Genomic DNA, 18,256 nt, shown 5'->3' with positions numbered 1-18,256 from the left:
GTGTAAACTGTGAGGTGCCAGGTGCACATGGACAGACAGCACGAGGCGCTTGGACACAGTGCAAACTGTGAGGTGCCTGGTGCACATGGACAGACACACGAGGCGCTTGGACACAGTGTAAACTGTGAGGTGCCAGGTGCACATGGACAGACGCACGAGGCGCTTGGACACAGTGTAAACAGTGAGGTGCCTGATGCACATGGACAGACAGCACGAGGCGCTTGGACACAGTGTAAACTGTGAGGTGCCTGGTGCACATGGACAGACAACATGAGGCGCTTGGACACAGTGTAAACAGCGAGGTGCCTGGTGCACATGGACAGACAGCACGAGGCGCTTGGACACAGTGTAAACTGTGAGGTGCCTGATGCACATGGACAGACGGCACGAGGCGCTTGGACACAGTGTAAACTGCGAGGTGCCGGTGCACATAGACAGACAGCACGAGGCGCTTGGACACAGTGTAAACTGTGAGGTGCCTGGTGCACGTGGACAGACGGCACGAGGCACTTGGACACAGTGCAAACTGTGAGGTGCCTGGTGCACATGGACAGACTGCACGAGGCGCTTGGACACAGTAAACTGTGAGGTGCCTGATGCTCATGGACAGACGGCACGAGGCGCTTGGACACAGTGTAAATTGCGAGGTGCCGGTGCACATGGACAGACAGCACGAGGCACTTGGACACAGTGTAAACAGTGAGGTGCCTGGTGCACATGGACAGAAGCACGAGGCGCTTGTACACACAGTGTAAACTGTGAGGTGCCTGGTGCACATGGACAGAAGCACGAGGCGCTTGTATACACAGTGTAAATTGTGATATGCCGGTGCACATGGACAGACAGCATGAGGCGCTTGGACACAGTGTAAACAGCGAGGTGCCGGTGCACATGGACAGACAGCATGAGGCGCTTGGACACCGTGTAAACAGCGAGGTGTCGGGTGCACATGGACAGACAGCACGAGGCGCTTGGACACAGTGTAAACTGTGAGGTTCCTGATGCACATGGACAGACAGCACGAGGCGCTTGGACACAGTGTAAACTGTGAGGTGCCTGGTGCACATGGACAGACAACATGAGGCGCTTGGACACAGTGTAAACAGCGAGGTGCCTGGTGCACATGGACAGACAGCACGAGGCGCTTGGACACAGTGTAAACTGTGAGGTGCCTGATGCACATGGACAGACGGCACGAGGCGCTTGGACACAGTGTAAACTGCGAGGTGCCGGTGCACATGGACAGACAGCACGAGGCGCTTGGACACAGTGTAAACTGTGAGGTGCCTGGTGCACGTGGACAGACGGCACGAGGCGCTTGGACACAGCGCAAACTGTGAGGTGCCTGGTGCACATGGACAGACTGCACGAGGCGCTTGGACACAGTATAAACTGTGAGGTGCCTGATGCACATGGACAGACGGCACGAGGCGCTTGGACACAGTGTAAACTGCGAGGTGCCGGTGCACATGGACAGACAGCACGAGGCACTTGGACACAGTGTAAACAGTGAGGTGCCTGGTGCACATGGACAGAAGCACGAGGCGCTTGTACACACAGTGTAAACTGTGAGGTGCGTGGTGCACATGGACAGACACACGAGGCGCTTGTATACACAGTGTAAATTGTGATATGCCGGTGCACATGGACAGACAGCACGAGGCGCTTGGACACAGTGTAAACTGTGAGGTGCCTGGGACACATGGACAGACAGCACGAGGCGCTTGGACACAGCGTGTAAACTGTGAGGTGCCTGGGACACATGGACAGACAGCACGAGGCGCTTGGACACAGCGTGTAAACTGTGAGGTGCCTGGTGCACATGGACAGACGGCACGAGGCGCTTGGACACAGTGTAAACTGCGAGGTGCCGGTGCACATGGACAGACAGCACGAGGCGCTTGGACACAGTGTAAACTGTGAGATGCCTGGTGCACATGGACAGAAGTACGAGGCGCTTGTACACACAGTGTAAACTGTGAGGTGCGTGGTGCACATGGACAGACACACGAGGCGCTTGGACACACTGTAAACTGTGAGGTGCCGGTGCACATGGACAGACAGCACGAGGCGCTTGGACACAGTGTAAACTGTGAGGTGCCTGGTGCACATGGACAGACCACATGAGGCGCTTGGACACAGTGTAAACAGCGAGGTGCCTGGTGCACATGGACAGACAGCACGAGGCGCTTGGACACAGTGTAAACTGTGAGGTGCCTGATGCACATGGACAGACGGCACGAGGCGCTTGGACACAGTGTAAACTGCGAGGTGCCGGTGCACATGGACAGACAGCACGAGGCGCTTGGACACAGTGTAAACTGTGAGGTGCCCGGTGCACATGGACAGACCGCACAAGGCGCTTGGACACAGTGTAAACTGTGAGGTGCCTGGGACACATGGACAGACAGCACGAGGCGCTTGGACACAGCGTGTAAACTGTGAGGTGCCTGGGACACATGGACAGACAGCACGAGGCGCTTGGACACAGCGTGTAAACTGTGAGGTGCCTGGTGCACATGGGCAGACCGCATGAGGCGCTTGGACACAGTGTAAACTGTGAGGTGCCGGAGCACATGGACAGACAGCACGAGGCGCTTGGACACAGTGTAAACAGCGAGGTGCCAGGTGCACATGGACAGAAGCACAAGGCGCTTGGACACAGTGTAAACTGTGAGGTGCCAGTGCACGTGGACAGACAGCACGAGGCGCTTGGACACAGTGTAAACAGCGAGGTGCCTGGTGCACATGGACAGAAGCACGAGGCGCTTGGACACAGTGTAAACAGCGAGGTACCTGGTGCACATGGGCAGACCGCATGAGGCGCTTGGACACAGTGTAAACTGTGAGGTGCCAGTGCACATGGACAGACAGCACGAGGTGCTTGGACACAGTGTAAACAGCGAGGTGCCTGGTGCACATGGACAGAAGCACGAGGCGCTTGGACACAGTGTAAACTGTGAGGTGCCCGGTGCACATGGACAGACCGCACAAGGCGCTTGGACACAGTGTAAACTGTGAGGTGCCTAGGACACATGGACAGACCGCACGAGGCGCTTGGACACAGTGTAAACTGTGAGGTGCCTATGGACAGACAGCACGAGGCGCTTGGACACAGCGTGTAAACTGTGAGGTATCTGGTGCACATGGGCAGACAGCATGAGGCGCTTGGACACAGTGTAAACTGTGAGGTGCCTATGGACAGACAGCAGGAGGCGCTTGTACACACAGTGTAAACTGTGAGGTGCCTGGTGCACATGGACAGATAGCACGAGGCGCTTGGACACAGTGTAAACTGTGAGGTACCTGGTGCACATGGACAGAAGCACGAGGCGCTTGGACACAGTGTAAACTGTGAGGTGCCGGTGCACATGGACAGAAGCACGAGGCGCTTGGACACAGTGTAAACTGTGAGGTGCCTGGTGCACATGGACAGACAGCACGAGGCGATTGGACACAGTGTAAACAGTGAGGTGCCTGGTGCACATGGACAGACCGCATGAGGCGCTTGGACACAGTGTAAACAGTGAGGTGCCTGGTGCACATGGACAGACCGCATGAGGCGCTTGGACACAGTGTAAACTGTGAGGTGCCAGGTGCACATGGACAGACGCATGAGGCGCTTGGACACAGTGTAAACAGTGAGGTGCCTGGTGCACATGGACAGACACACGAGGCGCTTGGACACAGTGTAAACTGTGAGGTGCCAGGTGCACATGGACAGACGCAGAAGGCGCTTGGACACAGTGTAAACTGTGAGGTGCCAGGTGCACATGGACAGACCGCATGAGGCGCTTGGACACAGTGTAAACTGTGAGGTGCCAGGTGCACATGGACAGACAGCACGAGGCGCTTGGACACAGTGTAAACTGTGAGGTGCCTGGTGCACGTGGACAGACGGCACGAGGCGCTTGGACACAGCGCAAACTGTGAGGTGCCTGGTGCACATGGACAGACTGCACGAGGCGCTTGGACACAGTATAAACTGTGAGGTGCCTGATGCACATGGACAGACGGCACGAGGCGCTTGGACACAGTGTAAACTGCGAGGTGCCGGTGCACATGGACAGACAGCACGAGGCACTTGGACACAGTGTAAACAGTGAGGTGCCTGGTGCACATGGACAGAAGCACGAGGCGCTTGTACACACAGTGTTAACTGTGAGGTGCCTGGTGCACATGGACAGAAGCACGAGGCGCTTGTACACACAGTGTAAACTGTGAGGTGCGTGGTGCACATGGGCAGACCGCATGAGGCGCTTGGACACAGTGTAAACTGTGAGGTGCCGGTGCACATGGACAGACTGCACAAGGCACTTGGACACAGTATAAACTGCGAGGTGCCGGTGCACATGGACAGACAGCACGAGGCACTTGGACACAGTGTAAACAGTGAGGTGCCTGGTGCACATGGACAGAAGCACGAGGCGCTTGTACACACAGTGTAAACTGTGAGGTGCCTGGTGCACATGGACAGACACACGAGGCGCTTGTATACACAGTGTAAATTGTGATATGCCGGTGCACATGGACAGACAGCACGAGGCGCTTGGACACAGTGTAAACTGTGAGGTGCCTGGGACACATGGACAGACAGCACGAGGCGCTTGGACACAGCGTGTAAACTGTGAGGTGCCTGGGACACATGGACAGACAGCACGAGGCGCTTGGACACAGCGTGTAAACTGTGAGGTGCCTGGTGCACATGGGCAGACCGCATGAGGCGCTTGGACACAGTGTAAACTGTGAGATGCCGGAGCACATGGACAGAAGCACGAGGCGCTTGGACACAGTGTAAACTGTGAGGTGCCGGTGCACATGGACAGAAGCACGAGGCGCTTGGACACAGTGTAAACAGCGAGGTGCCTGGTGCACATGGACAGAAGCACAAGGCGCTTGGACACAGTGTAAACTGTGAGGTGCCAGTGCACGTGGACAGACAGCACGAGGCGCTTGGACACAGTGTAAACAGCGAGGTGCCTGGTGCACATGGACAGAAGCACGAGGCGCTTGGACACAGTGTAAACTGTGAGGTGCCCGGTGCACATGGACAGACCGCACAAGGCGCTTGGACACAGTGTAAACTGTGAGGTGCCTGGGACACATGGACAGACCGCACGAGGCGCTTGGACACAGTGTAAACTGTGAGGTGCCTATGGACAGACAGCACGAGGCGCTTGGACACAGCGTGTAAACTGTGAGGTATCTGGTGCACATGGGCAGACAGCATGAGGCGCTTGGACACAGTGTAAACTGTGAGGTGCCTATGGACAGACAGCAGGAGGCGCTTGTACACACAGTGTAAACTGTGAGGTGCCTGGTGCACATGGACAGATAGCACGAGGCGCTTGGACACAGTGTAAACTGTGAGGTGCCTGTGCACATGGACAGAAGCACGAGGCGCTTGGACACAGTGGAAACTGTGAGGTACCTGGTGCACATGGACAGACAGCAAGAGGCGCTTGGACACAGTGTAAACTGTGAGGTGCCGGTGCACATGGACAGAAGCACGAGGCGCATGGACACAGTGTAAACTGTGAGGTGCCGGTGCACATGGACAGAAGCACGAGGCGCTTGGACACAGTGTAAACTGTGAGGTGCCTGGTGCACATGGACAGACAGCACGAGGCGATTGGACACAGTGTAAACAGTGAGGTGCCTGGTGCACATGGACAGACCGCATGAGGCGCTTGGACACAGTGTAAACAGTGAGGTGCCTGGTGCACATGGACAGACCGCATGAGGCGCTTGGACACAGTGTAAACTGTGAGGTGCCAGGTGCACATGGACAGACGCACGAGGCGCTTGGACACAGTGTAAACAGTGAGGTGCCTGGTGCACATGGACAGACACACGAGGCGCTTGGACACAGTGTAAACTGTGAGGTGCCAGGTGCACATGGACAGACGCACGAGGCGCTTGGACACAGTGTAAACTGTGAGGTGCCAGGTGCACATGGACAGACCGCATGAGGCGCTTGGACACAGTGTAAACTGTGAGGTGCCAGGTGCACATGGACAGAAGCACGAGGCGCTTGGACACAGTGTAAACAGTGAGGTGCCGGTGCACATGGACAGAAGCACGAGGCGCTTGGACACAGTGTAAACTGTGAGGTGCCAGGTGCACATGGACAGACGCACGAGGCGCTTGGACACAGTGTAAACTGTGAGGTGCCTGGTGCACATGGACAGACCGCATGAGGCGCTTGGACACAGTGTAAACAGTGAGGTGCCTGTTGCACATGGACAGACCGCATGAGGCGCTTGGACACAGTGTAAACTGTGAGGTGCCAGGTGCACATGGACAGACGCATGAGGCGCTTGGACACAGTGTAAACAGTGAGTTGCCTGGTGCACATGGACAGACACACGAGGCGCTTGGACACAGTGTAAACAGTGAGGTGCCAGGTGCACATGGACAGACGCACGAGGCGCTTGGACACAGTGTAAACTGTGAGGTGCCTGGTGCACATGGACAGACCGCATGAGGCGCTTGGACACAGTGTAAACAGCGAGGTGCCTGGTGCACATGGACAGAAGCACGAGGCGCTTGGACACAGTGTAAACTGTGAGGTGCCCGGTGCACATGGACAGACCGCACAAGGCGCTTGGACACAGTGTAAACTGTGAGGTGCCTGGGACACATGGACAGACCGCACGAGGCGCTTGGACACAGTGTAAACTGTGAGGTGCCTATGGACAGACAGCACGAGGCGCTTGGACACAGCGTGTAAACTGTGAGGTATCTGGTGCACATGGACAGACAGCACGAGGCGCTTGGACACAGTGTAAACTGTGAGGTGCCTGGGACACATGGACAGACCGCACGAGGCGCTTGGACACAGTGTAAACTGTGAGGTGCCTATGGACAGACAGCAGGAGGCGCTTGTACACACAGTGTAAACTGTGAGGTGCCTGGTGCACATGGACAGATAGCACGAGGCGCTTGGACACAGTGTAAACTGTGAGGTGCCGGTGCACATGGACAGAAGCACGAGGCGCTTGGACACAGTGTAAACTGTGAGGTACCTGGTGCACATGGACAGACAGCACGAGGCGCTTGGACACAGTGTAAACTGTGAGGTGCCGGTGCACATGGACAGAAGCACGAGGCGCTTGGACACAGTGTAAACTGTGAGGTGCCGGTGCACATGGACAGAAGCACGAGGCGCTTGGACACAGTGTAAACTGTGAGGTGCCTGGTGCACATGGACAGACAGCACGAGGCGATTGGACACAGTGTAAACAGTGAGGTGCCTGGTGCACATGGACAGACCGCATGAGGCGCTTGGACACAGTGTAAACAGTGAGGTGCCTGGTGCACATGGACAGACCGCATGAGGCGCTTGGACACAGTGTAAACTGTGAGGTGCCAGGTGCACATGGACAGACGCACGAGGCGCTTGGACACAGTGTAAACAGTGAGGTGCCTGGTGCACATGGACAGACACACGAGGCGCTTGGACACAGTGTAAACTGTGAGGTGCCAGGTGCACATGGACAGACGCACGAGGCGCTTGGACACAGTGTAAACTGTGAGGTGCCAGGTGCACATGGACAGACCGCATGAGGCGCTTGGACACAGTGTAAACTGTGAGGTGCCAGGTGCACATGGACAGAAGCACGAGGCGCTTGGACACAGTGTAAACTGTGAGGTGCCGGTGCACATGGACAGAAGCACGAGGCGCTTGGACACAGTGTAAACTGTGAGGTGCCAGGTGCACATGGACAGACGCACGAGGCGCTTGGACACAGTGTAAACAGTGAGTTGCCTGGTGCACATGGACAGACACACGAGGCGCTTGGACACAGTGTAAACAGTGAGGTGCCTGGTGCACATGGACAGACCGCATGAGGCGCTTGGACACAGTGTAAACTGTGAGGTGCCAGGTGCACATGGACAGACGCACGAGGCGCTTGGACACAGTGTAAACTGTGAGGTGCCTGGTGCACATGGACAGACCGCACGAGGCGCTTGGACACAGTGTAAACTGTGAGGTGCCAGGTGCACATGGACAGACCGCATGAGGCGCTTGGACACAGCGTGTAAACTGTGAGGTATCTGGTGCACATGGGCAGACAGCATGAGGCGCTTGGACACAGTGTAAACTGTGAGGTGCCTATGGACAGACAGCAGGAGGCGCTTGTACACACAGTGTAAACTGTGAGGTGCCTGGTGCACATGGACAGATAGCACGAGGCGCTTGGACACAGTGTAAACTGTGAGGTGCCGGTGCACATGGACAGAAGCACGAGGCGCTTGGACACAGTGTAAACTGTGAGGTACCTGGTGCACATGGACAGACAGCACGAGGCGCTTGGACACAGTGTAAACTGTGAGGTGCCGGTGCACATGGACAGAAGCACGAGGCGCTTGGACACAGTGTAAACTGTGAGGTGCCGGTGCACATGGACAGAAGCACGAGGCGCTTGGACACAGTGTAAACTGTGAGGTGCCTGGTGCACATGGACAGACCGCATGAGGCGCTTGGACACAGTGTAAACAGTGAGGTGCCTGGTGCACATGGACAGACCGCATGAGGCGCTTGGACACAGTGTAAACTGTGAGGTGCCTGGTGCACATGGACAGACAGCACGAGGCGATTGGACACAGTGTAAACAGTGAGGTGCCTGGTGCACATGGACAGACGCACGAGGCGCTTGGACACAGTGTAAACAGTGAGGTGCCTGGTGCACATGGACAGACACACGAGGCGCTTGGACACAGTGTAAACAGTGAGGTGCCTGGTGCACATGGACAGACCGCATGAGGCGCTTGGACACAGTGTAAACTGTGAGGTGCCAGGTGCACATGGAGAGACGCACGAGGCGCTTGGACACAGTGTAAACTGTGAGGTGCCTGGTGCACGTGGACAGACGGCACGAGGCGCTTGGACACAGTGTAAACAGTGAGGTGCCTGGTGCACATGGACAGACCGCATGAGGCGCTTGGACACAGTGTAAACTGTGAGGTGCCAGGTGCACATGGACAGACGCACGAGGCGCTTGGACACAGTGTAAACTGTGAGGTGCCAGGTGCACGTGGACAGACGCACGAGGCGCTTGGACACAGTGTAAACTGTGAGGTGCCAGGTGCACATGGACAGATAGCACGAGGCGCTTGGACACAGTGTAAACAGTGAGGTGCCTGGTGCACATGGACAGACCGCATGAGGCGCTTGGACACAGTGTAAACTGTGAGGTGCCAGGTGCACATGGACAGACGCACGAGGCGCTTGGACACAGTGTAAACTGTGAGGTGCCAGGTGCACATGGACAGACGCACGAGGCGCTTGGACACAGTGTAAACAGTGAGGTGCCTGGTGCACATGGACAGACTATCTAAAAACAAAGAAGGGAGTGAAGAGATATATCAGTCATGGACTCAATCTCCTCTGTAAGTTATGAAAAAACAAAAAGAGTCCACTCAGAATTTACTAAATAAAGCGCTAACCTTCCAAGAAGTGACTAAACCCAAGTGAACCGTTTGGTTACTAGCATGGGGAAGCAATAACGTTTTTTTAAAATAACCCTCAGCCACCAAAAGGTCCCTTGGTGGCATGCTTCATCATTGGGTTCTTACCGCCTGCTGCGGGACGGGCGTGCTACGACCGACGAATACGTGGGAGTACTTTGGAGTGAAGTGAACTATGTGTATTGGTGTGAGAGTGGAAGCGTCAGGAATGAGTGAGTTGAAAAAAATAGTGTGAGGAGCTTGGGGCTCGCGGACAGGCCGCGTGAGGAGCTTGGGGCTCGCGGACAGGCCGCGTGAGGAGCTTGGGGCTCGCGGACAGGCCGCGTGACGAGCTGGGGCCCGTGGACAGGCCGCGTGACGAGCTGGGGCTCGCGGACAGGCAGCATGACGAGCTGGGGCTCGCGGACAGGCCGCGTGAGGAGCTTGGGGCTCGCGGACAGGCCGCGTGAGGAGCTTGGGGCTCGCGGACAGGCCGCGTGAGGAGCTTGGGGCTCGCGGACAGGCCGCGTGAGGAGCTTGGGGCTCGCGGACAGGCCGCGTGAGGAGCTTGGGGCTCGCGGACAGGCCGCGTGAGGAGCTTGGGGCTCGCGGACAGGCCGCGTGAGGAGCTTGGGGCTCGCGGACAGGCCGCGTGAGGAGCTTGGGGCTCGCGGACAGGCCGCGTGAGGAGCTTGGGGCTCGCGGACAGGCCGCGTGAGGAGCTTGGGGCTCGCGGACAGGCCGCGTGAGGAGCTTGGGGCTCGCGGACAGGCCGCGTGAGGAGCTGGGGCTCGCGGACAGGCCGCGTGAGGAGCTGAGGAGCTTGGGGCTCGCGGACAGGCCGCGTGAGGAGCTTGGGGCTCGCGGACAGGCCGCGTGAGGAGCTTGGGGCTCGCGGACAGGCCGCGTGAGGAGCTGGGGCTCGCGGACAGGCTGCCTGGGACAGAGTGCACATGGCAGTGTGAGAGCCGGGAGTCCCTGGCCTTGGCTCCTTGCATTACTAACGCATGGTCAGTTTACGGGATGTGGTTAGGAGGCCTGGACGCTGTCACCACATTCCAGGGCCAACGAGGTGGCCTCAGACAAGCGGCCATTGTTGGCCAGGCTGTGCCTGTGGCTAGAAACGACCACAGTTTTCGGGCCCAGCACTGGGCTAAAAGCACGGAGAACCGCGGCATCCTTTTTTGAATGCCATAAAGAGAGCATGAGGGGCGCACGCGGAGAGCTGAAGACCCCCGCTCTTCCTGGGACCCCGGGGGTCCTTACCATCTCCCCCTGTAAAACGGCCCGTCCGGGAAGGGGGAAGATCTGCGCCCCCCTTGATGACGCAAGCCTTCCCACCACAACCATTCAGAGTTGTGTTGTAAACACGAGTCAAGGTGACGCGCTCGGGTGAGTGAATCTCCCAAGTTACCCTTTTGTGTTCAGGCCCCTTTAGATGTGGGGTGATAGAGGGGGGCTTTATTCCCCAGACCACGCGCTTTCCCAAGTCCCCACACTCCGGCCGCAACATTCATTTATAGATTTGACAACAAAGTGGCCCTAATGATGAATGACAAGGCAGATAACACTGCAACAGGGGGGGGGGGGGGGGGGGCGGATCCAAAATAAAGTTGGTGGGTGGGACATTCAGTAATCACCTATCCTTGATGCTCAAGTGAGGGGGAGTCAACTAGGTTATCAGAGTCTAGGTTGGTTGACCTTGATCGGTAAATAATTTGTTGAGAAGATGGAGTTTCAAGTCCCGTTTGAAGCAGGAGAAGGAGGGATTTGCCTAATTATTATGTTTTTGCTTATATTTCCTTGCTTCCTTAGTTCATGCTATATAATGCAACCTTTATCTCTCACTGTACCCCAAAACCCAAACCTAGCCCTTAATCCTAAAAATGCCTCTGTACCCCAAAACTAGCCCTGAACCCTAAAAATACCCCTGTACCCCAAAACCCAAACCTATCCCTGAACCCTAAAAATACCCCTGTACCCAAAACCCAAACCTAGCCCTAAACCCTAAAAAAACCCTGTACCCCAAAACCCAATCCTATCCCTGAACCCTAAAAATACCCCTTTACCCCAAAGCTACCCCTGAACCCTAAAAATACCCCTGTACCCTATAACCCAAACCCACCCTTAAAATACCCCTGAACCCCTAAAACATATACCCCCCAACACCCCCAAACTAAAACCATATACTTACCTTAAACTTAAATATTAAAAACATATGCTTTTACCATTCATGCTTTTACAACGAATTTCGTTGTAAAAGCATGCGTGGTAAAAGCATATAAGATGTAATGGCATGCGTTATAATAGTATTGCGGAGTAATGTACTTTCGTTGTAATGGTATGCGGAGTGAAGGTATGCGGAATGAAAGTTGCGTTGTAAAGGTGTTTTACCTGTAAAGCGCTCTGATACCCATGGGTCAAGCTAGCGCTATCTAAAACTTTTAAAATAAATAAATAAACACTACCACATGGCACCCGCCGTGGCCTGTCCTGGGTTCTGGTCCATGCAGGTCCTGTTTTTAAGGTTTAACTCCGATCATGAGGGCCCACTCCAGTTTGTTGACGCTGGCCCCGCAAACACCTCTTCCGTGACTGCTTGCCCGGCCCACACCGCAGTCCAGGTGGGCCACACCAGCCACTGTTCAATGCAATGTTGAAACGCAGCCGTTCCGACCCATTTGGCCAAAGTGACGCAGCAGTTTTAAATTTTTGCATAATATTTTGGCCTTTGTGAGATCAGCGCTCCTGCCCCAGGATAGCCACTGTGCCTTAACAGGTTTTGTGATTTCCATCCTGTGACCTCGCCCCACCAAGAAATCGGAATCCGTCCTTGACAATTGTAATATTGACTATCCTGTATAATGCTTTTCCCTCTTTCTCCAAGTACCCCCTCCCCCTATTTTACAGTACTCTTGTGTTATCCTTCCTATTGTTTACTTTTTGACTCTGTAAAGCACTCTGATACCCTAACGGGTCAAGTTTGCGCTCTATAAAACTCTAAAATAAATAAATAAATAATAATAAATATGTTGTTAGTCAACCGGCGTCATTAGGCCTGGCTTGACAGCGCAACTGTATACATGGTTCAGCAGTAAACTTGTTTACTTGTAGTCTAAGTTTGAAGGAGGTATTTGCTGGGTTTTTTGTTGTTGTTGTAACGTGCATCATTCATAATCTGTGGCCAATGGCCTTTCCCCGCTCACCATGTGAACTTCCGTCCTGACCAGAGCAGATATCCTGACCATTTCCACATTTAATCTTCCTGTACCAGTGTTCAAGGGAGCTGTTAGTGTAAGTTTTCCTTGTTTTTCAGCATTTCTCTAAACATTTAGCCTAATGTATGTTCCAGAGTACCTTGCCCTGCCTTGACAGCCTTGGAAACACAGCTCCTTGGCTGTGGTTCTTCTGAAATGGCTGCAGGGATTTTTTTTGTCCCAGAGTTTTATATAGCGCGAACTTGACCCGAATCAGGTATCAGAGCGCTTTACATAGTAGCAGTTGTGTTACATGAGGAGACATGAATTTTTTGTTAGGCACGGGGAGATTAAGTGATTTGCCCAGAATCACAGGATGTTCAGCGTCGTAGCCGAGACTCGAACCCAGTGCCCCGGATTCGAGGACGACCGCTCTAGCCATTAAGCCAACTCCACTCCCCAAGAGAGTCTAGAAGGATGCCTTCTCGCGGGGTAGACTGCCTGAGTGAAGACTGCCCGAGCAGATAATACATCTAGTAAATTGCTGCGGCTCCACGTGAATTGATAGAGTGAATGTAACTTAAAGGCAATCGATACCCCTCCAGTGGCCATCTTCCATATTAATAATTCAATTTCTTTAAGTCTCCATTAACTGCACCTTGACTTCCATGGAAAATATTTATTGACCATCACGTGTGTCAAAGAACCTTTCTTTTTTTAGTTTAACCTGTGATGTTTTCTTTTGCAAGATTATGCAGTAGAAATTGCTCCATCCGCTGCACTGTGCACTTGATGCATAAGCCATTTGGGCCTTACCCTGGGAAAAATGCCTTTCATTTTAAAGGTCTCTCCACTTAGGTTGGAATGTGGGGATATTAGCCGTGTTCTATTATGTTTGATTAGACTCTTTGTTACAATTTGTAACATACATATTATTATTTTTGTTATATTGCTTCCTGATACGATCTTTCTCCCAGAGTTCTGGCAGTCTGCCTATTTCTAGGATTTAACACGTCTCCAAATCTGTACTGTCTTTGACTATTTTTTCAGAGGCATACACTGTGGCTTCAAGAAGTATTCCCTTGCTTTGACATTTGGGTTTCCCTACGACACTCCAAGATGGCACCCAGCTATGCGCCTTGGTCATTACTTGTGTCTCTTCTCACTTTCACTTTCTCACTTGTGACCAAGACACTCTGTGTCGAAATGCGTTGAGTGTGCTGCCAAATAAACTCTATTTGCATCATCAACTTGCTGGGAGTGAGCATGACATTTCTCAGTCATTTCAGAGTGTATATATCAGGAAAACACAGTGCCAGCTGCTTGGAATGCACTCAATAACAGGTCGGGCTCCTTTTGATTTTCGAAGAGTCCTTTATTACAGCAGATCGGCATGCTTCAAAATCCATTACAAATGCCTGACGCACTCGCGTATTGCTTTCTTTGGTGAAGTCTGCCTTTTGTATATATATTTTGTATGTATATATATATATAATATATATATCCCGAATTGCCACATCAACGACAGATAGACGTCAAAGATTTCCTGGACACGGACCAGTTAGGTGGAGCCTTGCTCACATGACCTATATATATTCCTCCTTAAATTGGACCATAGTGAATATTTGGGCATCCCCTATGTGGGCTACTGAATTATGCTTTTTCGTCCCTGGTATATGGTACTTAGATACACGTGGGGTCCCCCTTGGGCTGAAGCATATATTCTACCACCTATGGCTGCCATTGCAGCCTGTGTAAGCTGGTGCTAGCACCACTTACAACAGATATAGGTTTTCTTACATCTGAGGTCACTGCACTTGAAACCTATACTTCACCCCCAAAGCAGCCCTTTCAATCCTGAAGGCAGGGTGCTGGGTTTCAAGTGTAAGGGTGTCTCTGCATGAGCAGGACACCCCTACAAATCCTGTAGTCCATTCTCCAGGGTTGCAAGTGCATCAGCCATTACAATACATAGAGCGGCCATACGTCATTACGCAATGGCTAACTCTAAACTGGCTGTAACAAGCGGTGTTGGAGGTATGATTCTTTGCACAGTGGGGCTCTTCCTGGAAACCCCCCATGCTCCAGGTACTAGTCTTCCAGATTCTGGCAGCAAGCTAGGGCTGCTGCCAGCCACAGACACAATTCGTCCCTCATGCTGCTGAGCCAAGCTCAAGTAGAGGAAGGCAGCACAATAGGTTTCCTGTCACAGGGAGGTGTGACCACTTTGCAGACAGGACTTCTTGTATTGGGTTAGGGTGAGGGTGCTTGCCAGTGTCACCAGTCTGCTTTGAAGGGCACACTCCTCGCATACTCCTGTTCAAACCAGTTCTGGGAGCCGCTGGCTCCCGCTTTGGCATGAAACTGGACAAAGGACATGGGAGTATCCTCCCCTCTGTCCAGCCCCTCCTCTGGGAGGGACCCCTGAATCGTCCCAACCCTTTCTCTAGGCTACTTAAGGGCTTATCTGTGGGTAGGTGTGTAGATTCATCATGGGACAATATTCAGATCCGATACCCCTTTATCTTCAACCGTCTGGGCACATAGGACTTCATTGGACTTCGCTTTGGGAACCGAGACTACATCTGAAGACTCCCGCTGCTCCTCGTCTCATTGTCCTGCCAGTGTTCAGAGTCGTCTGTGCCCGTGGTCCTTACAGGTTCTTCTCCAGGCCTGTTGACATCCAAGACACCTGAAGGAATCTCCCTTGGAGTGAAGGAGTCACTCCCCTTCCTCCCCTGCATCTGCAGGCATGCAAGGAGCATCCATTAGCCTTATCTAACCTTGATTTATGTTCACCTCAACACCCCCCACCCCCGAAAGACTGCCCTGTGTGTAGCTGCAAGGTTGGTGCAGGACGTCAATGATGCAACCATAGAATAACTTGTTTTTACGTAGCAGCTCAAACCACATTTCCGCTGTTAAGCACTGTGCATAACAGATGTTAATATTATCCATGTAGTCGAACTTAATATTAACCCCTACCGCGCTACCGCGTTTTCCCGCTGTGCGATGAAAATAAAAAAATGGCTTGTTTATGACAAAGCCAGCTCGTCATCCGCGTAGCGCAGGTAACGCCCATGACGAGCTGGCTTTGTCATTAGCACTGAAGGGGTTAAGGAATAGGGCCAGTGGAATTATACGATCCTGTGGCAGTGTTGTCTGCATAACTAGGGATATGCCGCATTTGCCACTTAATCCATCATCTGCTGCACAATTTGCAGAGTTTAAGAAACCTAATTTGTACTAGCCCTTTTGGAAATGTTGAGTGGTCACGTTCATGACCAAGGACCAGCATACATCAACCACCACCTGAATATCCACCAACCCTCCAGACACCTGTGCGCCACCCCCGATGCTCACATTCTTGCATCCGCCGAAGTGCCAGCGGAGGACGTCTTCCCCCACCTCACCGCTCAGTCCTGGAACGACCTACCTGGCTTGCGTGTGCACAGGATCTGTTCTTCTTCCTTTGGTTTAGGCCTCCCTACACCATCGCAGGGGTTGTTTTTTCCTATTGGGTTTGTGTTCCCCTGTCCTGTTTTGCACCGCGTGCCTACCGCACAAACATTTCTGCAGCAAGATCACACTGCTCAGAGCGCCACTGCTTCCTGCTCTCCCAACTCAAACCCATTCTCTGTCATACCTGGCTTTTTGACTGATCCCGTCTTTTCAACAGCAAGAGCCTAGCACTTGGATACCCATGCGGGTGACTCACCACTCTCTACAAATCTGTTAGTTAGTAGTGTTTCCCATTGTTAATTGTTGTATTTGGGTGATAAACTGGTACTAATGAGGTAAAACCATTGCACAGACAGTGTTCAATTATGTAAAAATGACAAAATAAGTAATACTATCACAAAAGTGTCACATGCTGCAGTACAATTAGCCTTTCTTGCCGCATAATTTGGTGAACTTTGCCACCTAATTTGGTCCTCACATGTTGCATAATTCCAGTGCCCTTGGAAAAAGTAAAACCTGCTGTTTTTCGCTATATTTACTCCAGTGACTCTTGTCGTTCAGCAGAACTGGATTGTAGTTATAGCAGGAGTAAAATGCCGGGGCTCACTCACTGGAGTGACCGGACGCCGGTCTCGGCTGAGCTCACTCACATCAATGACTCCCTAAAAGAGTCTCAGAACACAGAGGAATGTTCGGCACAACCCAAAAGTGGGTCTTGTAGGTTTGGGGTTCCTCCCTTTGAACTGCCCATCTGCACACACCCTAAACCCAAACACCTTGACTTCTACAGCGCTCTGATGCCCCTGTTCAAAAAACAGCTGAGAAAAAGAATTGTGTAGCTGTGGTGAGGGCACTCACTCTTGTTAAAGTGATACCAAATGCAATAAAGTTTAAACAAGTCTTATGTGTTTTTAAACAAAATATATTTTCTGCTCTGTGTAGGTGATGGCTCTTAAACCCTGAGGTCCGCGGCTTCTCTATGGAAAGCTCAACTCGCTTGGCGCTACACCTCACTGCGAAGGGGCGGGTGAAAGTGAACTGGGCAGAGGACAGGTAAACACGATTCTAAAAAAAGTAAACATGTTTTTTTTTCCTTTGGCAAAAGATGTATGTTGACCTACAGGATCCTGGATTTGTGCCAAGTCACTTGGAAATCCAATATTTTCTCTTTGGTCAGTCCCTGAGTGAGGGCATGCAATGGCAGAGCGCCAACCTCTAGTTTTTGTCACATTTCTCTGACCAGGGATCTGCACAGCCTGCATAGGTCTGCGATGAATCTGTCACCGGATGACAAGCGTAGAGCATCAGATTATGGTTCTAAGCAGGCCTGGGCATAGTTTGCGGAGTTCCGCTATGCGAAACTCCGCGTAGTGACAAAAAAACTCAGCGGAGTTCCACGAGTGGTGGAGTGCAGTGGCAACTGCCGTTCGCGCTGATCTTCCTGCCACTCAAGTAGAAATTCTACCCAAGTGGCACTTGCGCTCGCAAACTTACCATTGGCATGCGCGAGCGGGGAAAACACTCCGCTACCCAACGCGGAACAGAGGTTTCTGCACTCCGTGAGCAGCGCAGAGTGTAGAAAACTCCCAGAATGAAGCTGAGTTCACGGTCCAGGCCTAGTTCAAAGCTGTCCTGGATGTTGGGATGTTATAGAAGAACACAACAAAGTGATGGATGGAATGCTTGAATTAATATCATCCACTGGTAATCACTCTAGGCCACAGCCCAGTCCATGTTTACTCTGCCCGCTGTGCCATCTCAGTCAGGAAGCAGCCATATGCAAATCAGTCTGGGTCCTTCTCCAATAGGAACAGTCCCACCCGACCTGCCAGGTCGGGTCCCCTCTGAGAGGGAGCACAAGCAACCCCAGTCTGGTTTCGGCCTACTTCCACCTCCTCAGTAGTGTGCAGCTTCAGGCCTCTGGCACAGTGAGCACAGGATCCAAGTCTTTGCATATGCATCACACTTAGGGTGTCACACTGAGGACAATTCAAAATGATGTGTGGAATGCTTGAATTCTAAATCAGTGATAGTTACTCTGGGGCACAATCAACCGCACTGGTTTTTACCAAGGTGCAGGAGTGAAAAACATCACCCCTATGGCATTCAACAGAAGTAGCCGGCCAAACTCACCCAAAAAATAA

General features: G+C 52.9%; 1 protein-coding gene across 2 annotated transcripts in view; it reads left to right on the top strand.

Annotated features, from left to right (window-relative positions):
• ARHGEF15 (Rho guanine nucleotide exchange factor 15) overlaps positions 1 to 18,256 on the top strand; it is a 415,996-nt gene that overhangs the window by 79,434 nt on the left and 318,306 nt on the right. The window contains exon 2 of one of the 2 annotated variants that reach the window (XM_078670671.1): positions 17,055 to 17,165. The exons of the other annotated variant lie outside the window; for it this stretch is intronic. The gene's annotated coding sequence lies outside the window, so the exon portion shown is untranslated. The remainder of the gene's footprint in view (positions 1 to 17,054; positions 17,166 to 18,256) is intronic. 2 annotated transcript variants of the gene reach the window in all.

The sequence above is a fragment of the Lissotriton helveticus genome, chromosome 12 (assembly GCF_964261635.1).
Source record: "Lissotriton helveticus chromosome 12, aLisHel1.1, whole genome shotgun sequence".
Lineage (NCBI taxonomy): Eukaryota > Metazoa > Chordata > Amphibia > Caudata > Salamandridae > Lissotriton > Lissotriton helveticus.
The sequence above is the reverse complement of the archived record's forward strand: the minus strand, read 5'-3'. Positions and strand labels throughout refer to the sequence as shown.